We start from the raw sequence: 27582 nt of genomic DNA on the forward strand, positions 1-27582 counted from the left end.
ATTTTACATAATTTCATTGAATAGGACTCTTACTTGTTGGACTCTGAGTTTAATTCAAGTGATCTGGAGAAGGAGTTCGAAAACGAAAGTATGGTACCAGCATCATCTGATTGGTCTCCAGCTGACCGTGATGCTGATCACTTTCATGTAGCTGATGCGCCTACAGCAGCGTTCACCTGGGAGGTGTGGACGAAGACACCAGACAAGACAGCAGGTGTGGTTATATAGCAGCTTTTATTCTTCAGTGTCACAGTGAGCAGAGTTTCAGAAAAGCAGGCAATCAATATTACATGACAGCATCAGGGCTCTTCTGAACCTCGTCTGTTGGGTGGGGCAAAGTTTTTATACCCCTAGAATGCGTGATTTAATATCATTATGAAATGCAACAGTCGACACTTTTATTTTACACAATCCTTGAGCTCCTTCAACGCCCCTTGTGCAACTTGATTTCTTGGCCCCTTTGTTATGGTGTTCAGATGTAAACTAAGGGAAAACGTGATAAGGCAGTCTCGTGTGGAATGCTTAGACCTTGAGTCCTTTGGACAAATATTTTTCTGTTTGCTCAGCAAAGCATGTTTTTAAAGCTTACTTCTGCTTAACTTCTTAGACAAGGATTAGTACAAGGGAACGAAGAGAACATTCATCTTTCACAGAGGACCACAACGTATTATGACAAGAGGTACAAACCATATTGCGTCACACTGCCACTGCCACCGCTGCCCACCAGCTGTGTTAAGACAGCCAGGCAGCCGACCCACTGTGCATTCCTTCTGACCATCGAGGTGCCCCCGCATAGCCACTGCTGTAAGAGATGCCGAACGTGCGCCAACAGCAGCCATAGCACATAACAATAGACGTTTTATGTTGACTTATGTATGAAACCTTTGCTTTGTGTGCTTTTCAGAAAATTGATTTTTTTGGAAAAAATATTCAGCCCTCAAAGAGTTAATGCATTGTGTATTTAAGTTTGAATCTTTCCCTTGTGTTCAGTGGTTGAATCCCCAAGAGGCGGGTCCACCCTGATGTCCCAGCTGCTGGTACTGCCCTCTGCCTTTATATTCTGGTGGAAAAAATGGTCTCAACAGTACATGGGCCTTTACCCGACCATCACTAGGCTCTGGACTTAATCTAATTCATTATCATTGAAGTGAGATGAAGATGGATGAATTGATGGATTAAAGCAAAACAAACAAACACACAGAAAGGCAACACAATCTGTTTCATTCTGTAACGGCCCTGACAATTTATATCAACCTGGGGAGGAGTCACCACCACTATGACCTGGCTGGCCATTATGTAAATGAGCAGTTTCAAAGCCAGTGGCAGGGCAGCCCAGAAAAATGAGAAGCCTGCAAAGTCACAACAGAATTTCAACTACTACAGCAACAGTTAGTTGTCCTTTTGAGTAAAGCGAGCTACCTAAGAGAGACATGTAAAGAGCAAAGAATCCATTGAGCACTCAGCAGTAGCACTACTTTGGTGTCAGAAGTGAGATGATGATAAGAACTACCATCTGATTTTGCAAAGCACTGAGCCCTGGCGAAACCTACATTGGACTTTCTGGACTCTTTTGAGGAGCTGCTGGAGAGTCTCGATGCCGATTTGGTATACTGTTTGAATCATCAGTACAGGGATGAAGACAGTTGAGAGACTGTGGTATTGCTTTAGATTCTATGTCCCTAATTATGTTGTACTTACCATGTGATTACCTGTTTTGAGAGAATAAAACACAAACAAGAGAAATCAAGTGTTGGGGGAATTCCCCGTATAATTTGGTGAATCCGTTAATTCTTATTTGACTGAAATCGCGTTCAAAGATGTATAAAACGGACATTTGACAATCACATAATTGCTTCATGGTGCTTTTATGGGAACATGACAGAAAATGAAATGACAAACAGGAAATGAATTCTTGACGGATGTGATGATGATCGAGGGCGACGGATCTAACATCAGAATCGGGAGACGGAAATGAAATCAGCAGGAAGGAACCGGAAGTGAAGTCATCACTTGGAACCAGAATTGGAGTCATCTTGTGAAGCCGGAACAGACTTTAACACGTGGGCGCTACGTAAGGCTGTCCCCTACTCACATGTGTGTGACACTGTATAATTGCAGAGTAACTAGGAGTTATTACCTTGTACTTGCTGTGTAATACAGTGTAACTCTATAATTAAGTACTCAATTGTAATTGTTATTCCACAATTTTATAAGTACATATGTATTTAAAGTGTGGAATAACAATTACAATGAGTGCCTAACCACAGCGTTACATTGTTACACAGTAATTACAAGGTACTGTAATAACACCTAATGACTCTGGTATTGTACAGTGAGGCCTGCAGAGGGCACTTCTGCCACCCAAACCCAACACAGACAAACGCAGGACACAAGTGCAAGCACACACTTTTATTTTTTCTTTGGTTGCCCGTGGTAAACGCCTTCCCCCATTTCACAGCATAGTCTCAAAGACACAAAACACAGTCCAGCATCAAATCCTTTTCTTCTTCTTTCTCTTTTCCTCTACTCTTCCTGGCAAGCTTCATCTTCACCCACCCGACTCTGGGTCCTGAAATAGTGGCTGCTGGCTCCTTTTATAAGGCACCTAGAAGTGCTCCATGTGCTCGTTGACCTACTTATGGCAGCTCTTTCCGGTGTGGCGGAAGTACTGCAAACAAGGGCTCCGCTGTTCTCCAGGATCCCCCCATGGGCCCCAGCAGTGTTGAGCTTCCATGCTCCAAACCCGTGGTACTGCGAAGCTGCCCCCCAGTGCTCTGGGGGTGGTAATGGTCTGAATATGTTCTCTCCCCAGATCTTCCATTATAGGGGCTCCCCGGTTGTCTGCCGCAACAACTAATTACATGGTAAGAACAGCATAATTAGGGACACCTAAACTAAAGTGGTGCTGAGAATACCATCTATTCAGCCCAACCAACACTTCTCCATCTGCCAAGATCCATTACTTTTGGTACACGGTCACCGGTGGAGCTTTGGGCTCATGGACCTGGAAAAACGTGTGGCAGATCAACTTGCCAGTGATCCCAGGTGAGGAGTGTGAAACAGGGCCTGTAGTAAAACTGGGAAGGCTAAAGATTTTTGGATTTTTGATTTGATATACTTTGTTAATCCCCAAGGAGGGAAAGAACTTTGGGCTGAGGCAGATCACAGAGGTGTTGAAGGAGAGTCTCAAAGCTGAGATCTAGATGTGGATTGGTATTTATAATGTCAGTTCAGTGAAGGAAAACAACCAGGAGACCAGAACATCTGCAGCTCCAGACAAAGAGGTTCACTTACCCAAATATGATGGACAGATTACTTCCTAGAAATGCAGTGTTTAACACCAATGCTGCACCACATAGCAGTGCAGCACTTATTATCCCTGCTGTGCCACCTAACAGCGAAGCCCTGAAGACCTCTGCTCATGTGCCTTTGTCACCTCACTGCTTCAAAGAATTTGTATGCTATTTCAAGGGACTAGAAGCGGTCTCAGTGGGCAGCAAATGTGACGTGAGGACGATGTAATGGCGCTGTCAAGTTGCATCAGCCTGGGAATGATTGACCCACCATTATAAGCTGCCATTCCATCATGTAAATGAGCAGCTTAAGAGCCAGCTGCAGGAGAGCCTACAAAAATTGCAAGCCTGCAAATTCGCATATAAATTCCGTTCCATGCAGCAACAGCAAGTGGTCTTTTTTGAAGACAGTGAAGTTCTGAAAGAGTGATGTAATGAGAAAACAATTCATTTGTCACACCTCGCCGACAGTACAATACTGATTGGGTTATGTTTGCTATTTCAAAAAAATTCTTAAAAAAAATAAAAATAAAAGAAGTTAAAAGGAAATCTACCTTCAAGTAAGAACAATACAAGGAAAAATGGACCCAGAAAAATACATAACACTTGGAAAATCGACATGGCCCAGTTTTCTGCTACACATTCTGCTTAAGCATCAAATATTATTTGAGTCTGCTAGTCTGAAATTTGATGCTGCCAGATTGCAGAGGTGAGAAAAGTTTTATTATAGCATTTGGTGTCAATTTCTGGGATGTGCACTAACATTTTTAGAAGTTGTCACAACCCGTTGCAAGACACATCTTGGTAAACTGAGAAACTAGAAGTATTTCAGTTGTCAGAAAATGAACGTATTGAACAAATCTCAGCCCATTGCTTTGGAGTCGTGCTTACTGTTGTTTCAACATGAAGTTTTTAAAGCCACCGATGCTTTGATCCAAACCGCCTGCAAGCAAAATAATTTTTAACAACTCTGTGTTGAACTCCTTTGAAAAACTAGTCTTCAGATTTAGAATCGGGCACACTGATGTAAATTCTTTCATGTAGTTATTACTTTTGTCACTAAATATGAAAGATGAGAAAATATAAGAAGTCTACAGAAAAAGGATTCATATGAAACTTGAAATGAGGTACTATATTTATGTACATATAAATGGCTGATCTGAAGTATGTTCTGTTGACCTGGGTCTTAATGATGTTTTAAAAAATTATCATAAATTTCATAAAGTGCAGTAAACCTCCTTCCATCGACATTTAAGTGGGTAAAGAAAATGAAAGATTCATTTTGGGTGAGGCTAACGAAAGAAGTGCAGCACAGCTGCTGTGTCAGCTTGTGGTTTTCTGCCCAGGAAACCATCGAGCGATGGCCTTCTGTACAAGAGGTCTGCCACTGACCATAAATCTAAGACACCATCTTTTGTTATAGCCAAGTAATGAGACATTCATCATGTCAGCATGGTCTGCTGCTTGTTTTTGGAAAGCATAAAATAAATTTGCTAAGTGATGTAGCTCTTGGATGTTCCAGTGATGCATTCGTCTGAACTGTGACAGCAGAATTATGCCCTTGGAGTTTTCTTGGAAGAATTAAAAATGCTTTTTCTGCTGTGTTTACAAGGCTGGCCACAAGTGTTGGTCATGACTAAGGCCTCAAGCAGTGCTGGCTTCACACTTTACGTGCATTTGAGGCTTTGTTGCAGTTGGGTTTATAAATAAATGATAGCACCTTTCCAATTGAACATCATAACTACAAAGTGACATCTAAGAACCTTTAACAAGGTTATAAGACATCGCTCCAGCAGAAGAAGTCATAGGGAAAATTAAAAATATTTCATTTCATTCAAGGCTCTAAGAAGTCTCAACCTTCCTCTGACACAAACCCTAGATGGCATGCCAGTCCATCACGAGGCACACATACATCCACACTCACATTAGGCCACACTAGGGCACACTCACACTAGATGGAGATACCAATTAGCCAAAGGCACACAATTTTGAAATATGACATTAAAATAAAACAGAAAAACACTGCCAGTTGTGCCTTAGAAGCTGCGTTATTGACAATAATGAAAATGACAATGATAATTCATTCTCACTGACCGCACTTCCAGCTGGAGAGAGCACCAGGCATCTTTAAACATGACATACATTAACCTCCTTAGCATTACATTTAAAAGAAAAAAATGTAATAATAATTCTTTGCATTTATATAGCGCTTTTCTCACTACTCAAAGCGCTCAGCAATTGCAGGATAAGGGCCTTGCTGAAGGACCCAACAGAGCAGAGTCTCTTTTGGCATTTATGGGATTCGAACCAGCAACCTTCCGATTGCTAGTGCATATCCCTAGCCTCAGAGCCACCACTCCGTCCTAACATGTTGCATTTTTTGGCTTAATGACATCTTCTTTCCTATTTTTATTAAAGAAATGACATTTTTATTAAATCTCCTCTTTCTACTGTAAAGCATACAAAAAAAAAACTAAAAGTACAAAGTCAGAATTGGAAAAAGTATAATAATAATGATAAAAATAAATAAAAATGAATAATAATAATGCAAGGGATGTTCAAAATGTTTCTGCACTGTTTTTAACTCTATTTATTAAGAATTTCAAAAACAAATGATTTCACTTTTCTACATCGTCACCTTTCTTTGCGATGCAAATTTCCCAGCGTTGTACCAACTTTTTAATGCCCAATTACTACTCCTCCCGCCTTCACGCCTTCCAACGAAAATATAAAAGTGCGGAAACTTTTTGAACGTCCCTTGTAATAATAATATGAAATGAATAGTAATAATGATGATGATGCTAATACCATATATATTGTCAAAATGTGTCTTTTGTGTGGTATAACTTTGAACGGGAAAACTGCTTAAGTATACGATCATTTACACTACACTGTTCAGCATAATGGTTCGTCTCAACAACAGTTCTTTCGATTACATTATCATCAAAAAATAACTCCAAGTAAGTAAGAGGATCTTTGGCTGTCAACGTTCACTTGTATTCCTGGCTGCCCACAAAATGAAAACAAAGTGGTGCTGGTTTATTTGAAGCAGGGTCAACAGAAAACCCAAACGTGATTGAGTGTCAGTTTCGGATTTATCAGAATCTCTTTCAGTTTCACTCCCTGAAGATAGATTCATTTCGTCATCACTGCTAATGAGAGGCTCCTCAGTATCACTGCTCGTATCACTGTCAGCAGCATACAACCCCTGGGCTGCTGAAAAACATTTCTTACGAGTCGCCATTATGAAGCTAGGAGAAGACGTGTTTACATAATTGACGGTAATTCTCGGGTCTAACGTTTACGTGAGACATGTCTATACAGTTACCCGAGTGACACTTGAGACTGAATCTTTTACAGTCATATGAAAAAGTTTGGGACCCCCTCTTAATTCTTTTGGATTTTAGTTTATCATTGGCTGAGCTTTCAAAGTAGCAACTTCCTTTTAATATATGACATGCCTTATGGAAACAGTAGTATTTCAGCAGTGACATTAAGTTTCTTGGATTAACAGAAAATATGCAATATGCATCATAACAAAATTAGACAGGTGCATAAATTTGGGCACCCCAACAGAGATATGACATCAATACTTCGTTGAGCCTCATTTTGTAAATCTATCAACCTCTAGACGCCTCCTATAGCCTTTGATGAGGGTCTGGATTCTGGGTTGAGGTATTTCTGACCATTCTTCCAAACAAAATCTCTCCAGTTCAGTTAAATTTGATGGCTTCCAAGCATGGACAGCCTGCTTCAAATCATCCCGTAGATTTTCGATGATATTCAAGTTGGGGGACTGTGACGGCCATTCCAGAACATTGTACTTCTCCCTCTGCATTAATGCCTTTGTAGATTTCGAACTGTGTTTTGGGTCATTGTCTTGTTGGAATATCCAACCCCTGTGTAACTTCAACTTTGTGACTGATGCTTGAACATTATCCTGAAGAATTTGTTGATATTGAGTTGAATTAATCCGACCCTCGACTTTAACAAGGGCCCCGGTCCCTGAACTGGCCACACAGCCCCACAGCATGATGGAACCTCCACCAAATTTGACAGTACGTAGCAGGTGTTTTTCTTGGAATACGGTGTTCTTCTTCCACCATGCAAATCGCTTTTTGTTATGACCAAATAACTCAATTTGTGTATCATCAGTCCAAAGCACTTTATTCCAAAATGATTCTGGCTTGTCTACATGAGCATTTGCATACAACAAGTGACTGTTTGTGGCATGAGTGCAGAAAGGGCTTCTTTCTCATCACCCTGCCATACAGATGTTCTTTGTGCAAATTGCGCTGAATTGTACAACGATGTACAGATACACCATCTGCAGCAAGATGTTCTTGCAGGTCTTTGGAGGTGATCTGTGAGTTGTCTGTAACCATTCTCACAATCCTGCGCATATGCCGCTCCTGTATTTTTCTTGGCCTGCCAGACCTGCTGGGTTTAACAGCAACTGTGCCTGTGGCCTTCCATTCCATTCCTTACAGTTGAAACTGACAGTTTAAACCTCTGACTGATAGCTTTTTGTAGCCTTCCCCTAAACCATGAGACTGAACAATCTTTGTTTTCAGATCTTTTGAAAGTTGCTTTGAGGATCCCATACTGTCACTCTTCAGAGGAGAGTCAAAGGGAAGCACAACTTGCAATTGACTACCTTAAATACCTTTATATCTCATGATTGGACACACCTATCTATGAAGTTCAAGGCTTAACCAGCTAATCCAACCAAGTTGGTGTTACAAGTAATCAGCATTGAGCAGTGACATGCATTTAAATAAGCAAAATTACAAGGGGACCCACATTTTTGCACAGCCAGTTTTTCACATTTGATTTAATTTCATACAACTAAATACTGCTTCACTAAAAATATTTGTTCGGAAAACACCCCAGTACTCAGATGTTCCTAAGAAATAAAAGACACACCACTGTTATCTTTTTTGTTGAAAGTAGAGTCAATTATTATGCAGGCTGAGAGGGCTTCCCAAACTTTTTCATATGACTGTAGCACTGTTCTCACAGCCTGAGTGATTCTCAGGTCTACGGAGGTTGAAATGAACCTTACGCCACAATGCATCATATGGGCGGCTCGACAAAAACTCATCATGCTGAATGCCCAGGAAGCACAAAAATTACTGAACAGGGTTGATGCCAGATGTCTTACAGCTGGTCTTGTTCTCTTCACAGGAAGGAACTGGACATTCAAGGGCTTGGATAAGTCTCTTATAGTGTGGGGCAAAAGCAATCAATAAGTAAAACTTTGCTGTGATTTATGCTTTAAATGGATACCATGTGTGTTCCTTGAATTTTTATTTCAAAACCTCACTGTAAATTTTACTTTTACACTCATCTGAGCGTGCGACGTACACTTCCCTGTGAGGGAAGCAGTATATCTGAAGATGTCTGGCTGAAAGAAATAGACTGCCAGGAAACTATAGCTCTACACCCTGAAATGGAGTGAGTAATTTGATGAGATGAGAGCAATCCATTAAAGTGGAAATTTCACAATTAAAGTTGACATTTTGTGCTTTTTACCCACTGTGTGATTTTTTTTTTCTCTGTACCCTAATAAGCTTTCAGATGACACTCAGACAGTGGGCTACAACTCACCTTTTCACAGCAACTTTGATATCTGACAACTTTTTTTACTTTGGGCACTGTACGACTTTGTGAACTTGAGCTTTTGAGTTTCTCCGACACGCTATGTCACTCGATCAACTTCCTTTTGTTGTTGATACCACTGTTTAAACCAACAAAGTACGTTTTTCTTTGCCTCCATTTGGTATTCGCTGAAGCTCTTCTATTTTCCCTCGTGCTTTTGCCATTGCCTTTTCACAGAAGGCTGATCTTAAGGGCTATTTATATTGATTTGCATATTCAAAGAGGCGTAATTCTGGGAGGAGTTGGGGCGGGACAACAGGCGCGTGCGGTACTTTTCACGTTGACCGGGATTTATGTAGCGGAAGAACGTGGAAGTTGGCGTTCGCACAGATTTATGCATCTGGATTTTTTTGTGCATAAGCACATTTCCGCTTTTGTGCTTACGCCATGTTATAATGTGAGTTCTACGCACAGCGTTATACATGAGGCCCCTGGTCTGTGCTACTCAATTTAAGATCTATTAACTCAGATTTGTCATTTGAAGGATGTAGTATCAAATGAGTGGACTTAGAGGTGTAGCTCTACCAGAAAATCCTGTAAAGTAGCAGCTCTGGAGTCTTATAGGTACCTTTGGCTCAGCCGTGACTCCAGCATTTGCTCACCAAGGGAGACATATAAAGGGACGGCAGGTGGATGCACCAAACTAACTCACGCTACTGTCAAGAGGGAAAATAGCAAAAAGGTGAGAATTTTCAGTAAAGTGTAAAAGTGAAATAGAAATTTCTGATAAAAGTAGGTGTTTCTATACAGTTTTGGTTATCCAGATAATTAAGTAGTTAGCATCCCACCATGATTAAGGCCGTGTGTAATAAAGCTGGGCAGACTCGTTTTTCATGAATGATTTGGCTGGCGCATCAGTGATGAAGAACAGTAGTTAAACTGGAGAGAATCACATCGGGATAGTTGTGAACAGAAGGGCAGATGCGTTCAGTTGACATGCAGTGAAAAAAGTACAAGAAACTCTGAGTCATCTGACTGTAGATGCCAGTCTAAAATGAGATTTGGAAGTGTAATCTCTTTCAGTCCATCAAGAACTCTGTAAAGGTAGAAACTATGGTCAGGCTGTGGTACATAAACTCTCCTCTTACACCTGAAAAGGCAGTTTTGCAAAAAATAAAATAAAAGTGGCAGAGTGAGCAGTGGAGAAACAATCATCTGGTTAGATGGGTCATCTTCACCTTTCATAAACAGTAAAGGTTTGGTTGGGAGCCTCCATCAGCTGGCAGACAGGTGATGAAAGATGATGAAATATAAAGAGCAGAACGTTGTGCTCATGACTTGCTGGGACATTCCATGCTAGAATTAACTTTCACCTACCCTTATTATTATTCTTCATCTTCCATTTGCTGTAGAAATGAATAATAATCCTGTGTCACATATGTGCAGCTAGAAAGAATTCCACGCCAGGCCGGGGAGTCGCAGGGTGCAGTAGACCTTTCTCGTTTATCCCTGCAGACCAGAAATGGGAAATTCTGCCTGGTCTTGATGATGTCACATCCAGTTTCGCCCCCAATTACCTCACTTCCGTTTCCGGCCCAATGAACTCACTTCCAGTTCTGGCCCGATGACCTCACTTCAGCCAACCTGCCTTAACTATTTTAGGGCTAATTATTCTTTATTCTTTTGTCCCAGGGCTGAATATTTTTCCAAAAAACTCTGAAAAGCACATAAAGCAATGGATTCAGACATGAATCAACATAAAATACTTATTTATGATAAATGTCATGCTGCTTTATGTTCCTTGAGCACCTACATATTTAAATTCACATACTTCTTTTTACATACCGGTTTGTCTCATCACTCATAAGCTGTAAGGCACTTTCTGAAAGGAAAAAAACAGCTTGAAGTAGTTGAGTGGTTGTTTGATAAATTCTAGTTGCCAGCTTGCCTCCCACGAATCTATGCCTGTGTAGTGTAGGCAAACCTTGCCATAAGGTGCATCAGCAACACGAGCTGATGCAGGTACTGGTCTTTGGTTTTTTGATAGCCATATTTTTTGCATCAAAATCGGAGTTCGATAAGTCAGAGTCCGATTCAGCAATAATGCTCAAATCCCATTTGCTTCGCTCTCTTGCTTTCACGCACATGCAGGGATTCAACGTCAAGTCAACGAGTCTAACAGTTCCTCTAGCAAGAGGGTCTAACTGTAACATAATGGTACGTTTTATCAACATTTCCAGGTTTTCTTCACCCACTCCCCTTGAATGTCAACTTTAGTCGACATCCACCCTAAAAGAGTTAAAAGGCCTTCTGTTTTGGACTCAACCTGTACACTTCTGTGCTACCAAACCTCAGTTTCGCAGCCTTATTCAAGTAGAAGGGTGGCTGCCCCAAACCTCTTTTTATGTCAAGGTCTTTCATTTTTTCACCTGTAATTATGACTGTTTAATGTACTTTACTTTTTCCATCACCTTTTGTATTTTTTTTTGTCACTTGCTCAATTTTGTCCTTTGTCACTTGTTTTTCTGCATTCTCCAATCTGACCCACATCTCCTGCAGTAACTGAGGTTTGTGCAGAAGTGATTTGGGTACATGTCACAGTGGGCTCAATCTTATGCAAAACTGAACGTTTTAGTGAGTAGGCTACCATTTTGGACAAAGGCTTGTGTTGCATGGAGTAGGCACGGCATCATAAAGTTCTGAAACCCAGTTAATCCAGTTCTGCGTCTCGAGCCTAACTGGATACCACTGACTGTAAGGCAGTAAAACACTAGCCCGTCACAAAGCCCACTCATGCATGTGAATGAAGTGTTAGCTTTACAAATGGACCAAGTACAATGCTGGGAAATGCACTGTGAGAAAGTCATTGTGATTACAGTGCTGCTTTAAAGCCGCAAAGCCAAAAAAAAAAATGAAACAATCATAACACAACTAAATTTTTATGCTTCGCTTGTAGTAAAGAATTTTCCAGTGTACAATTCAGAACAGGTTGCTCTGGAAAGCCCCCACCAAATCAAGACAGGGTGAATGTTGCTGAAATGGTAAGGATCATCTCTCGGTCTTGGAAATTAAGACACAGACAGGATTCTTAACCACTAGCTTGCTGTTATTCAATGGGGGTCTCCCAGGAGAACATCTCTCGCCCTTTGTTAGCTAAGTTGCTCTCGCTTCACTGGATGTTGTCTCCTCGAGGTGCTGTCACAACATGCAGAAATTTAGAGGGTGGAAGGTTATGGAGGGTAGAGTGCTGAGCAGATGGTTTCTGTACTTCAGAATGTCTAAGGTTCAGCTTTTTTGTAACGTTAAGACAATACTGTATTTGTACAACAAACTAAGCAGTGTTTAACTAGGAGCTTCACTCCCATATTCCTAGAAATCTATGGAAACAAAGCAATTTCTTCATGCTCCACTCCTCAGAGCTCAAGACAGACGGATATGGCACAAGAATGAAAACAAAAAGCAAAAATGTGTAATACAATGAAAACAAGCAATGTAACATAATAATAGATATAAAATAAAACATGTACATAAAAGAATACTATTTCATGTGCAGACTGTTTATAGAAGTTCAAAGCCTATTATAGGTTTATAGGGTTTGTGTGTCTCGGCCTGCGGTGGGTTGGGACCCTGCCCGGGATTGGTTCCTGCCTTGTGCCCTGTGTTGGCTGGGATTGGCTCCAGCAGACCCCCGTGACCCTGTGTTCGGATTCAGCGGGTTGGAAAATGGATGGATGGATGGTGTGTCTCGGCTATTTCGGAATCAATGACTAGTAATTTCTTCAAGCTAAATAAGGGAAAAACAGAAATCTTAGTCGTTAATAAAAATGGAAATAATAAGGGCATTAGAAATAACCATGCCCCCTTAGCATTTAAAGTCAAGGTGGAAGTAAAGAATTTAGGTGTAATTGTGGACTCTGACCTAAACTAAGGTTGCATTTTTCCATTTTAAGGAACATTCTAAAGGTTAGAACAAAGCAAGACGCTTTTGTTTTTAGTCAGCTAGGTTACTCCTAACTAGTCTACTGTCCTAATTGGGGATCCTGAGGTGGGTTGTCATGTGGTGGGTGCTGTCTCACTTCATGCCCCCTACCTTAACCTCAACCTACCTAATTGGCTGCAGTTAGTTCAGAATGCAGCAGCACCAATCCTAGCCAGAAAAAGGAAATCTGAGCACATCTCACCAGTTTTAGCATCATTACATTTGCTCCCTGTGTCCCTTTTTTATTGACTTTACAATACAGTAATCCCATCACGGGGGTTGCGTTCCAGAGCCACCCGCGAAATAAGAAAATCCGCGAAGTAGAAACCATATGTTTATATGGTTATTTTTATATTGTCATGCTTGGGTCACAGATTTGTGCAGAAACACAGGAGGTTGTAGAGAGACAGGAACGTTATTCAAACACTGCAAACAAACATTTGTCTCTTTTTCAAAAGTTTAAACTGTGCTCCATGACAAGACAGAGATGACAGTTCCGTCTCACAATTAAAAGAATGCAAACATATTTTCCTCTTCAAAGGAGTGCGCATCAGGAGCAGAGTCTGTCAGAAAGACAGAGGAAAGCAAACAAATCAATAGGGCTGTTTGGCTTTTAAGTATGCGAAGCACCGCGGCACAAAGCTGTTGAAGGCGGCAGCTCACACCCCCTCCGTCAGGAGCAGACAAAGAGAGAGAGAGAGAGACAGAGTTTGTTTTTCAAGCACAAATCAATACGTGCCCTTCGAGCTTTTAAGTATGCGAAGCACCGTGCAGCATGTCGTTTCAGGAAGCAGCTGCACAAAAGATAGCAACGTGAAGATAATCTTTCAGCCTTTTTAGACGAGCGTCCGTATCGTCTAGGTGTGCGAACAGCCCCCCTGCTCAATCCCCCTACGTCAGGATCAGAGAAAGTCAGCGCAAGAGAGACAGAAAAGTAAGCTGGGTAGCTTCTCAGCCATCTGCCAATAGCGTCCCTTGTATGAAATCAACTGGGCAAACCAACTGAGGAAGCATGTACCAGAAATTAAAAGACCCATTGTCCGCAGAAATGCGCGAACCAGCAAAAAATCCGCGATATATATTTAAATATGCTTACATATAAAATCCGCGATGGAGTGAAGCCGCGAAAGGCGAAGCGCGATATAGCGAGGGATTACTGTACTACTAATGGTGTGCCTTAAATAATCTTGCTCCTTCCTATATTTTGCAGTGCCTGTCCCCCTACACTCCAAGTCATAACCTTAAGATTTTCTAATAGCATAAAATTCCAAGAGCCAAACTTAAAAGAAGTGGTGAAGGTGGCTTTTTGCTATTATACACCAAAAGTCTGAAATATGTTACCAGTTAAGACTAACTGTGTGCAATGTTTGAAGAAAACTCCTAAAATCTCAGTTTTTTTATTTTACTTTTCTGTATTTTCAATTTAGTTCTACTCTTAATAACTTAGTTATGCACAGAATTATTGTTTTCTTCACTTAACGTGTAATCTTCATTAATCTTTACTTTTCCGGTTCTTCCATGGTGGTGACCAACTGATCAAAGTCCTGTGCAACTGCCTGTGATGTCGAAATGAAAGCAGATGCCCCAATTTATTATAAGACCCACTGCGTTGAATCCTCTAAGACGAAGCCTCAGAAAAAAATAAAGAACTACTTAATAACAAGTATATTAGACAGATAGCTCAGTTGGATTAGGTGGTCTTTTGGCCCCAAATCCCTGCAGAGTTTAGTTTTTTCTCCAGCCTAATTGAAGTTTTTTTTTTTTTCTCCACCATGGCCATGTGGTCCTGTCATCTGATTGCCATTTAGAAACTTAAAAAGTAATTCTGGATTTAAGGACTCTACTTTTCTTATTTACATATCTTTATTATGTAAGTGTTGTGATAGTTGCCCGGACACCACCCGTCGGAGACCACATCTTTATAAAACACGCACGTTTATTAAACATTATATAAACAATTCTCACACTCACACACAATGCACTCAGCAATAATCACCACTATTTCAGTCCTTTGCCGCCTCTACTCCTCCAGGGAGCTTCGTCCTTCTCCCACTCCCGACTCTGGCTCACTGACTGCAAGGAGGCGGCCCCTTTTATTCCCACCCGGATGTGCTCCAGGTGGCTGATGATGTCCATCCGGCAGCACTTCCTGGTGTGGCGGAAGTGTTGCCCTTTGAACCGGAAGCACTCCTGGCGTCCCTGGTCGATCCATCCGCCATCTTGACAAGTGTGGCAGAAGTCATCACATCCGGGTCTCCTGAGGCTTAAAGCACCCCCTGGCGGTGGCCACGGTTCCCAATAGTACCAGTCCTCTTTTTCCTTGTCCCGTGGTCCTCTTTTTATCCAGGGCGACTGCCCCTTTGTGCTCCGGAAGCTATTAATGTCGCTTTCCGGTCCCTCCAGGCATCCCGGCCAGGTAATCACCGCAGTCATCTGTGACAGTGTGCATTATTTATCTTTTGTCTACTATACAGTCATTATTATTCTAGCTTTAATTTGTCTTTGTTTGCATGTAACTACTTCTCTGGCATGTTGTTAAGCACTTTAAGCTACAGCCTTTACATGAAAATGTACTATGGACGTAAATGTTGTTGTTGTAAGCAGAGTACAGTGAAAGTCTTACTTGCAAAATGACACCATTCTTCTATCGCCTTCATTAGTGAATACAACTACCTTACCTCGAAATTGCTGTCTTCCTTTCCTGTAAAACGTTTAGCATTAACATTTGTTGATACTTCAAAAACTGCTTTACAAAGTGGGTCTAAATATCATAATCCTCTTATTTATTGTTTTTCCACCACAAGTTGCTGAGCAAATACATTTTTCAATTTTTGAGTACAGTGGAATCTCGGTTTGCGAGCATAATTCGTTCCGGAAACATGCTTGCAGTCCAAAGCACTCGTATATCAAAGTGAATTTCCCCATAAGAAATAATAGAAACTCAGATGATTCGTTCCACAACCCAAAACTATTCATATAAAAATGATTAATACAAAATATAAAGTAAAAATACATAAAACAAATTAACCTGCACTTTACCTTTGAAAAGAATCATGGCTGGTGTGAGTGACTTTCTAAACTCTTGTGGGATTGCACCCAACGGGACGACACGCGGAAGAGCGTCGCAAAGCAATCGCAGTCTCCCAGCGCTATAGCAGTTCGTCGTAAAAGTGATTCCGAAAAAAGATCGCGAACATGCTATAAGCACCTGCCGTCGATGGGTGATACAAGGAACAAGGAACATTATAAATGCGCAGGGCACAGTATTACTTGGCCACAGCCCTGCCTGACTGCTGTGTCTGTGTATAGGGGAGCGGCAGATCCCGCTACAATAAATAACCGCGCCGTTCCTGTTTCAAGCTGAATAAAGCTGGTGTTGCTAAAGTACTGAGACTCAGCTTCATGTTTTTGGGTGCAAGACGGGGACTCGCACATCGCAGCACACACACACACACAGAGTCACAATGCTGTAGTAAACAGTATACACTCGTACGGATGTTGACTATATGAGTGAAGCACGCCAACTCAGACAGAGAATAGGAGACGATTGCCCACAATCCCGCAGTGAGAGAAAGAAAGAAGAACCATCAGCTCAGTTGTGATCACATGACACTCAGCAGACAAAGTGTATACGGACTACTCGTATTGCAAGACCTCGCTCATTTATCAAGTCAAAATTTATTAAAAATTTTAGGTTGTCTTGCAAAACACTCGTAAACCAACTTACTCGCAAACCGAGGTTCCAGGCTTAGATTAACTAGATCAGTTTAAGTTGAATTCACATTTTTATGTGATAGACACACTTGTTACTAGAATATCACACCAGAAAACAGAAAGGGTACACAAACACATACAATGTTTAGTTGATTATCTAAAATACAGGCTTCTCCCGCTTTAAGAAAATTCACACATGCAAACAATTGAGGACGGTTTGCAAATGTACGCCACTGGTGCTAACACCCGACCATCTACTCAGTTGTTCCAAGTACACCTTCCTGTATATGTGCAGAAGAGGGTTGTTATTAATTTGTATGTGGGTATAAATTAATTACTCTGCACTTTTATTTCACTGCAACACCATTTTGTTTTTGTTATGGGTGCTGCCATTTTGTGCAAAGACGTGTGTCCAGTTGTTAGGTAGCTGGAAGTGGAGATCATGTTTAGTGACTTTTTTAACAAATGATGCTTGCAAAAAATCCTCTGTAAATTTACTGTCTGAGTTTGACCTCTACTTCTTGCACAAATTGACGTGTTTCAGGTTTCAGTTTTTTTTGGCTATGATCCTATAATGGTTTCTTGACTTTGATTTTGGTTTACATTTTGAGTTTAGACATTTATTAGGCTTTCATTCCTGGTTTATTTATTTACAGTTCATCTTCCAACCCATTTTGAAATTGTTTCTCAGTGGTCTGCCATTTGTCCTTCTCTTGCCAGAACAGGAATGGGGCTTGATGTTTGGCACAGGGCAGGATGGTTGGTGAAATGCAATCACTATTGAGTTCAGATGCTGTCCTGATCCTGAGGTGTTCTTGTGTGTCCATATGGTGTGTTTCACTCATGTTGTCATTTGTGCTACTCACATGTCTTCTCATAAATAAATAAATAGAAAGGCCACTTCAGATTATGAAGCTCTAAGCTGGGGCTGGGTTTGCTTGGACCTTAATCAGCTTCACAGCTCCAGGAGCCTGGGTTAGTATTTTCGTTAGTGTTACCAACTATCGAGTCTATAAAACTGCATATTAGTGTGCATAAGCAAGTCTGGTGCTCACAGGGTTGGGTCCCGTTTTTCCCCACTCATGCCAGATCCCCATGGCCCTAGAAGCAGGGGGTTCATAAAAAGTAATGAATATACAGTTGACTCAATTTAAGTGCACAGCCTCCGGGTGAGATCGTCACGTATGCTTAAGCGAAGCGTACGCTTAATAGGAGTGCAACATGTCAGTCCTGAAAGTTGACCATTCAGTTACCCTGCCTACTAGCCTAGTCAAATGCAATAAAACATTCATTAAAATAGACTACAGTGAAGAATATAGTGGATACATGTATAATACATAAATACACATTAACTGTTCAGATATACATGTACTGTACCTGTACATCGTCAGCCTTCCCTATTCTTTTTCGTTTTCCGTCCAGATTGCCGTTGTTCTGCCAGTCTTGCAATATCGATTCTTTATTTTTGTAAATCCAAGGAATTTGGCTAGGATGAACGGCATAATGTTTCGCAACAGAGACCTGACTCTCCTTGTTGTCAAGACAGTTTAAGACATCGACATGTTCAGCCACAGACAGCGATTTTTACACACGGGACGACGAAGTTGACACCATAGTCAAAAGTCACGACAGCTAACTTATCACAGTTGTAAGGCTAATCCGTAATGTCATTTTTTGCTAACAGACGTTTATTTAAAGCATTGGCAGTTTTGAGACGGCATTTACATGTACATAAGAACACACTGCTAATCTGACTACAGTGGACGCCTAGTAGCTGCACTGTAAACTGTTAGGCCTCAGTACACTAATGGGATTGGACATCAGCACCTGAACGATCCGCCTTCAGCCGGTCACAAGAGCCGAGCTACTTACAACATCAACGTCATTTGAGTGTGTCAATCAATATCGTTGTTTGACTAGTGGACGTGAAGAGACCGTGCAGTTAACCGGAGTGAATTTGGCTGGAGAGAATAGCAGTGGCATCAATAATGTACGTGCGCTTAAGCAGGTTGTGCGCTTATTGCTAGTGCACTTGTACAAAGTTATTGCCTGTTTACTTGACTTTATACAACTAGGGACTGGGCAAGTCACGTGCAGCTAAGAAGAGTGTACATTGATGGATGACAATTTAATTAAATTTAAAATGAGGAACATGGACTGGGATATCTTTAAGTTAATAGTAAAAGTATAGTTGATAGTATTAGCATCTCATGTAATGTAGAAATTGTTGAGATATTAAAATCATTAGCATCACATTATTTTTATGCAGCACTTATTTGACAGTTTTTTTCTCTCTGTAATTTATTCAGCCTTTCCTGAAAATAAAATGACCTACATACATACAGTGTCAGCTTGAACTTCAGTATTATACTGTGATTTTTTTTTGTAACTACAGTAGCTAGCATTAAAAGTTTTATTAAATGCCGTTTAGTGAACTGAGTGAGCATTGGAAATATGAGTTTCAAATGGGAAGGTTTGAATGAAGTTTGTTTTTCTGACCCCTCAAACAAATATTTGCTCTCAAAGTCACCTCATATTCTTAGACAAAATCAAAGTGTAAATCATAAAAGTGCGGTCTTGAGCTCACACACTTGTGCCACTTTTTTCTCTTATGGCATCTCTTTTTTTACTTTTTAAGTCTAGACATGATGCTCGTATATTAAAAATCCCCTTGCTGTTGTGTAAAGAGGGTGATGTCAAAGAAACTTTTCTCATTCTGTTCCAAGCACCTTCTTTTTTTTTTAAGAGAATATAAAGGTTTTAAAGACATATTTGAAATTGGCACCAGAGTGTTGAAACAACCTTTACTGGCCTCTGGATTCATTGCACCTTTAGAGGAAGACAGCAGTTTGGCAGCAAAACGTGTATCCAGAAAAGAAAAAGAAACTCAGCTGTACATCACATTTAAAAGAATTCTTTAGAAATGCTTTGTATATTTTTTAAAGTCGAGAGAGAGTGTTGTCTTCTTCCAAGCTCCAGCCAGATAACGTCACACGTTAAGCAGCCAAATGAAACAAGCAGTAAATTACTGAAATCCATTTGCGTCTTTTATTAAAAAAAGAAAAAAAAGAAGAAGAAGAAGAAGACAGATGTAGCACCCAGTGCATTGTATAATGAAGTAATCCTGCGCTTGTTGTCTGTCCTCTGGAGTCATTTTAATAAATCAGAGAATATTAAATTTCTTACACGGCCTCCTACAACCTTGATTTGATTGAAACATGTCTGTGAATGTTGAATTGTGTTATAACTGTTTGTTATTCCCAGTTAGCCGGAGTTGTTGTCATAATTTACTACTAGAATATAATTTTTCAAAATTCTGCATTTCTAGGTATTGGATTTTAGGTGTTGGTATATTTTTTGTTGTTACTAGGGGGCTCCACCCCCTGCTCGCTTTGCTCGCCCACCCCTGGATTTGGTTTACCGCATATACAGTAATCCCTCGCTATATCGCGCTTCGCCTTTCGCGGCTTCACTCCATCGCGGATTTTATATGTAAGCATATTTAAATATATATCGCAGATTTTTTGCTGGTTCACGGATTTCTGCGGACAATGGGTCTTTTAATTTCTGGTACATGCTTCCTCAGTTGGTTTGCCCAGTTGATTTCATACAAGGGACGCTATTGGCAGATGGCTGAGAAGGTACCCGGGTTACTTTTCTGTCTCTCTTGCGCTGACTTTCTCTGATCCTGACGTAGGGGGATTGAGCAGGGGGGCTGTTCGCACACCTAGACGATACGGACGCTCGTCTAAAAATGCTGAAAGATTATCTTCACGTTGCTATCTTTTGTGCAGCTGCTTCCTGAAGCGACATGCTGCACGGTGCTTCGCATACTTAAAAGCTCGAAGGGCACGTATTGATTTTTGATTGAAAAACAAACTCTGTCTCTCTCTCTCTCTCTCTCTCTCTCTCTCCCTGCTCCTGACGGAGGGGGTGTGAGCTGCCGCCTTCAACAGCTTTGTGCCGCGGTGCTTCGCATACTTAAAAGCAAAACAGCCCTATTGATTTGTTTGCTTTCCTGTGTCTTTCTGACAGACTCTGCTCCTGATGCGCACTCCTTTGAAGAGGAAGATATGTTTGCATTCTTTTAATTGTGAGACGGAAGTGTCATCTCTGTCATGGAGCACAGTTTAAACTTTTTTGAAAAAGAGACAAATGTTTGTTTGCAGTGTTTGAATAACGTTCCTGTCTCTCTACAACCTCCTGTGTTTCTGCGCAAATCTGTGACCCAAGCATGACAATATAAAAATAACCATATAAACATATGGTTTCTACTTCGCGGATTTTCTTATTTCGCGGGTGGCTCTGGAACGCAACCCCCGCGATGGAGGAGGGATTACTGTACAATTTAAAGAGATTGTTAGTTTCATGGGAATTGTTACATATGCATTATTTTCACTTTTATTTTAAAACAATACTTTATTTCCGGCCCCAGGCGTGGTTGCATCTCTTTCTCGCTGGACATATAATGCTGCTCACGTTGTGAAGAGGGTGCGGCTGAACACACGCTAAGGAGATACCTTCGGATCATCTGCTATCTTTCTGCTGCTGGTGAGCTGCCTGTTTTGCTTGTCTCGCTGCCCGATCATTTCAAAGCCTGTACAGCAGCTGTCCTTTTGCCACTTCGCATCTCTGTCGCTCGTGTTGCGAAGGTTGGCTGAACGCACGCTAAGGAGAAGCAGTCTGATCATCTGCAGGCTTGTTGCTGCTGGCGAGCTGCATGTTTTGCTTGTCACTTGTCATTGTTATAAGAGCTGGGAGCACATGAAGCATGTCTGTCAACAGCAATCCAACAACTGCTAGGATAGATGTCCGTGGACTTATTTTAAATGATGTCTCACTGCCTTGTCTCACGTGACGTTATAAAAACAATTCATGTCCTTTATTTCCGGCCCTGGGTTAAATCTCTTTCTCAGGACGTATAATGCTGCACGCAATGTTATGAACGCATGCTAAGGAGGTGCCGTCGGATCATCTGCTGTCGCGCTGCTATCAGTCTTCCGTGATGTACTCCGCCCTCTCTCAATCGGACCTAACAGTCAATTAAAACAAAAAAGGCTTCAACCTGGCTGGGACGCTACAATACTTTCGAATTGTACTGCTTTCATATTCTGTACCTTTCTCTGCATGTGTATCACACCATCGTTTGTTTGAGCCTTTCGAATTCCACTGCCTTCATAAACTCTCATCTGCCTTTTTTTCTCTCCTACGCTTTTGTGTCTCTTTTCTCCACGCTGCTCTTTCTTCTTTGCTTAACATATTGTCCTTATACGCTTTATATGTGCTGAGAGCACAGGATCTGTGTGTGCTACGCGCCTTTACATGACTGAGTGTTCCGTGCTCTTATTTGATATTGTTTGCGTCTCATAGGTCTTTTAAGTATCTTCTGAGAACTTCCGAGAAGATCACGTCTCGTCGACCTGCTTTTCATTTCCAGGATTTTTTTTATAATAGAGAGATATTGATGTCATCACGCTGCCTTCTTTGCTGTTTGTTGTTTACTGTTTCCACATGCCACCACTGGTCAGTCGTGCTTTTCCTGACATAAGGCACCATACACATAAAGTGCCTATGAAAAGTATTTACCTGCTTGGATGATTTCACATTTAATTATTATAAGACATTGAACTACAGTGGATTTTTGATATTGGTCAACAGAAAGTCTCCTTAATAGAGCATTCGCTCTCTTCAAGTTAGAATTTAGCTGATGTGATAGCCTTGACTCGGTGTGCACAGATCTTTATCAGCTTTGTACATTTGGACACTGCCTCACAGGTGGCACAGTGGTAGTGCTGCTGCTTTGCAGTAAGGAGAGTGTGGAAGATTGGGGGTTCGCTTCCCGGTTCCTCCCTGTGTGGATAGCGCTTTGAGTACTGAGAAAAGCGCTATATAAATGTAATGAATTATTATTATTATTACTGCCATTTTACTCCATTTGCCTGTTGTTGCTCAAACTCGGTCAGGTGTCATGGGGATTGTGAGTGAGCTGCCTTTTTCAGGTCCACCACAGATTCTCAATTAGACTAAGGTCTGTACCTGTATTTCCATTTATTTTGTAAATCCATAAATCCAGGGATGTGCCCTGTGGGGAACAGCCCGGACACAGACAGGTAGACATGGTGGCTTCACCACACACACGTTTATTTACAGCTATTATTTACAATAGTGAGCACAAACCCAGTGCCGCAGCACCAATCACCCCTTAAGTCCTGGCAACACAACACAATGCCTTCACAGTCTCTGGTCCGCCTCCACTCCTCTCCACCGAGCTTCGTCCACTTCCACCCGACTCTTGCCATTGAATGGAGGGAGGCGGCCCCTTTTATACACCCCAGGATGGGCTCCAGGTGCTTCCCGACACTCCCCTGTGTGGCGGAAGTGCCGGCTGCGCAACCGGAAGGACTCCGGGTGTCCCTGCTCCTCTTCCCCCCAGCACTTCTGGGTGTGACGGAAGTGCTGAGGTCCAGGGCTCCCAACGCATTGGGGCGCCCCCTGGCTGTGACCACGGACCCCTACAGGGTTGGGCTTCCAAGCCCTGTACCCGTGGCCCCCAATACAACCAGGGTGGTCGCCCCCTCATGTTCTGGAGGAGGCATAAGCCCTCCTCCGGTCCTCCTGGGCATCCTGGCCGGGCATGAACCCCGTCCGGGTGCCACAGCCCATTCCAGCTAGTATTGTGTAACGAAGGCGCTTTATTGTGCCCGACCCGGCACAGACTCACACTGGAGGTAAACGTATAAAATAAACCAAATATCTATTTTTCTTCACCTGTGGGGCACATCTTCTTCGTAATCCCCACAGGCATAACACAGTCCCAAACAGCAACACAAATATAACACACTCATCTCTGGTACCACCACTCCTCTCCGTCAAGCTTTGCCTCCCTCCTCCTGACTCTGGCTCCTGAGTGGTGGTTGCTGGCTCCTTTTATAGTCCACCCGGAAGTGCTCCAGGTGCTTGATCGCTGAGTTCTGGCTGCACTTCTGGGTGTGACAAATACGCTGCCCATATGGGCTCAGGAGTCCCAGTTACAGAATCCCCTGGCGGTGCGTGCGGGACCCAGCAGAGCTGCATCCAACTCCAATTCCCCTGGACCTCGCGGGAAATCGAGGCACCGCTCCAACCCAGGGGGGCAGCCATCTAGCGTCCAGGGGGAGGTATTGCACTCTCCAGGGCTGCTCCCCCTGAATATGCAATGAAGGGGCGTCCCGGCCGGGCACAGACCATGGCCATCCGCCACAATTGGGCATGAGGCAGAAACAATCCCTGGACGGAGCATCAGCTCATCGCAAGGAATACAAGCACTCACATACACTGGTGTTATTTTAGTGTCACCAAATCTGCATACCTTTGGAAGGAAACCGGAGCACAGTGTGGAAACCCAGCAGGAAAACATGGAAACTCCAGGCAGGGAATACCAGTGACGTGACTCCCTGCGAGACAACAGTGCTACCGCTACGCCACCGTGTCACCCCCATGTGTGTAATTATTAACAGTTTTCATTATTTTAACAAAATTAATGATGTATCTGTAAAATGTAACATACATACTTTAATGCATTTCATCATGAAAATGATATCAAGTATAAATCAAAGGATTCTAAATGTGCAAAGAGTTGGAATATCATACATTTAATGTGTTATGTGTGGTGATTACTTCTGTTACGTCGGGAGGAAGCCCCAGAAAAAAAGACGGCACAAAAGATGGTATGTGAGACTTTTAAAATGTATCGTGTCCTTACGATCGGGAATATGCGACACTTGAATATAAAAGCACCACGAATGCATCTGTATGTCGGCATTTTGCTCCACCACATCGAACCATTCATCAAACACTGAAGCAGGCACATCGATCCCGTAGGATCCTCAAAGCGGCTTTCTGTCACATGTAGATAGTAAACAGAGACTCTGACGTCACATTCCGACTTTTATCACACTGCGCCCCCCCACTTTTTGCTGGTACTGCAACTCGCACATGTGTCGCGTTAATTTCTGAGGACCTGCTCAGAGGATGCGTCAAATGAATGCTGGGAAAACGTGGCAGCCATGATGTGTGCGTGTATGTGTTCTGAGCGTGAAGTATAAACGAGCCCTGAGTCGTACCTCAGAGTAGGACATAAGATGCATTTGTGAAGCATCCGTCACCCACTCTCAGCTAGAAGTGAGAATTCACATCTGAGAATGAATGACGTCACAACTTCACAACACTCTCAGGAGCAAATCCTGATGATGTTTTGTAACTTTGATACTAAAACAAAGGCTGTAACGTAAAAATAGTAATAATAATAATATTCAAAATAGGATAGATAGATAGATAGATAGATAGATAGATAGATAGATAGATAGATAGATAGATAGATAGATAGATAGATAGATAGATAGATAGATAGATAGATAGATAGATAGATAGACACACTATGGTCTAAACACATGCCAGAATAATTAAAAAGAAATTAAATTTAAAAAGGAAGAAAACTTCTGAGGCGTTATGCAGACATATTGCTGTTGGTATAAAGGCGTTTCTTGACACACTTCTGCGTACGTGTGTCACAGAGAGGATGTGTAGCATTGTTCATAATGGCACTTAGTTTTATATTAATACTCTCCTTTGCTATGACCTTCAGGGTTCCACGGTGTGTCCCATATCTGACCTTGCCTTTTAAATTAGCTTGTTGAATCGATGGGCCTCTCTTAGTGATGTTACAAGCCCACCACACTACAGCATAGAAAACTGCACTGACCATCACTGAGTTGTAGAAGATGTGAAGGATCTCACTTCCCCCATTAAAGTAATGCAATCTGTTAAGGAAAAACAGCCTGCTTTGCCATTTGTTATATAGTTCCTTTGTGTTCCGAGACCAGTCCAAGCTGTCATTAATATGGACTCCAAGTACTTGTAGGAGTAGACCACCTCTCCATCCACTCTTTGAATAGTGACCGGACGTAGAGGCTCTTTGGTGTGGCCACATTCAATAACCAGTTCTTTGGTTTTGCTAATGTTAAGATTCAGTCAATTCTCTTTGCACCAAGATACAAAGTTCTTCCCTGTCTCATCCCCTTTACCAATGCACTCTATAAGTGCAGAACCATCTGAGAATTTCTGCCAGTGACATGACCTGCTGTTATATTTATAGTCTCAGGTGTAGAGAGTGAAGAGAAAAGGAGACAGGACTGTTCCCTGTGGTGCTCCAGTGTTGTTCACATCCATATCAGAGACACAGTCCTTGAGTCTATAAATTATGACGATGTGCTAAGCTGTGCGTAATTGTGGCTAATTCCCTACAACATCAAGAATAATATTGTAATGTACATTGAGGTGGGAAGACCGAGACACACACACACACTCAATGACAGTAGAGCCCAATAATGGGCACATTTATTTAACAATAAATGCTCCAGACATTGTTCTAGCCTTGCACCTTATGCTTGCTGGGATACGCTCCTGCTTCCCTGTGACCCTGCTCAGGATAAGGCGGGTTTAAAAAATAGATAAATGGATGACTCACAAACCATTCTTTCAGATGAATCATTGAGGCAATGATCTTTATCCGTGTGCGGATATGCAAGAATGCAGCTTGTTTCACACATGCACGATTAGGGAGCAGCTGACCGGCTCAACGGAGCGCGAGAATACACAGAAAATGGGATTGGAACACAGTACTAACACCTCTCTCTTTTATTTCACAGAAAAACAAACCAATAAACAAACCTTTTTGAAGACCCGCGGATAATTTCACTTCCGTATGTACGACCACCGCTATTTTCTTCCTGTCCCGTTCTGATGACATCACTTCCAGCTCCACTTTACTATGTCAACTCTGGCACTTCCTGGATTTTCCCATCATGCCCATTCTACTTAATTTCCTGTCCGTCCCTGATATAAATCCGGCTATTTCACCAATACGGTTGTCCTTGTTGTGATTCAATGCGCTTTTGAATGTACAAGTCAAAGAAGGGCTATTGGACCCTTCAAATTTTGAGCGTGTTGTCTTATACCTTCACACTTGCTTTAATATTACCTCCAATGGAGTTGTGGGGAAATGAATAAATCTGTATATTAACTCAGGTGTTGTAAGTGCTTTCACAATTTAGTTAAAAAAAGGGAAATGCTTCATTTTGACATACCCAAATCATCAGAATTGCAAAACTGCATTTTACACATGACGTAACACTTTCATTTCAGTTGACAGCACAAGGCCTCTCCATGAAGATAGAGTAATCATGTAAAACATGAAAAATTTGTTACGATTATTATTATGTCTCTATCAAATCAATATCTTTTTATGAATTTATTGTTGTTCAATGTTTCCAAAACGTATCCATCCTTTCCCGGGATGTGTGTTTCAATCTCTAGCCTAAGTGCCATCTTCTGGCCGCTCCTTGAAAGTTAGGACAGCAATCAAGATCTCCTCAATCCTGGTGAAGTTAGGAGTAGTTTCCTAAATTAAGTAAAGTGACACAGTGCTGTTACTAAATTTGCATCACTAGGATAGGTTTGTGCCAGTTTGGACCGGTTTCCTACTCTGAAGTATGGGCGCTGGACTCTGACTCGGCCACTCCAGGGGCCTCATGTATAAACGGTGCATACGCACAGAAATGTTGCGTAAGAACGTTTCCACGTTCAAATCGCAATGTATAAAACCTACACTTGGCGTAAAGCCACGCACTTTTCCACGGTACCTCATACGCTGTCGTACGCAATTTCTCCACTCGGTTTTGCAGACTGGCGGCACCCAGCGTCAAAGCAGTGCTACTGTTCCTGTGTGGTTACCCTTTCTTAGATCCACATCCATCCACGACAGTGGCTCAAGTGCTCCTTGTAGAACTGTTTGTACTTGCAAGTTGCCGTGAGGTAATTGTACTTATGATACAGTTATAATATTGCACATCCTGAGCCACTTTATAAAGCGCGTATTTACGCATGATGACGATATCATTTTTAAGATGAAATGCAGCAAAATATCTTGATTATATTATACAGATAAAACTTTAACTT

The sequence above is a fragment of the Erpetoichthys calabaricus genome, chromosome 10 (assembly GCF_900747795.2).
Source record: "Erpetoichthys calabaricus chromosome 10, fErpCal1.3, whole genome shotgun sequence".
Classification (NCBI taxonomy): domain Eukaryota; kingdom Metazoa; phylum Chordata; class Cladistia; order Polypteriformes; family Polypteridae; genus Erpetoichthys; species Erpetoichthys calabaricus.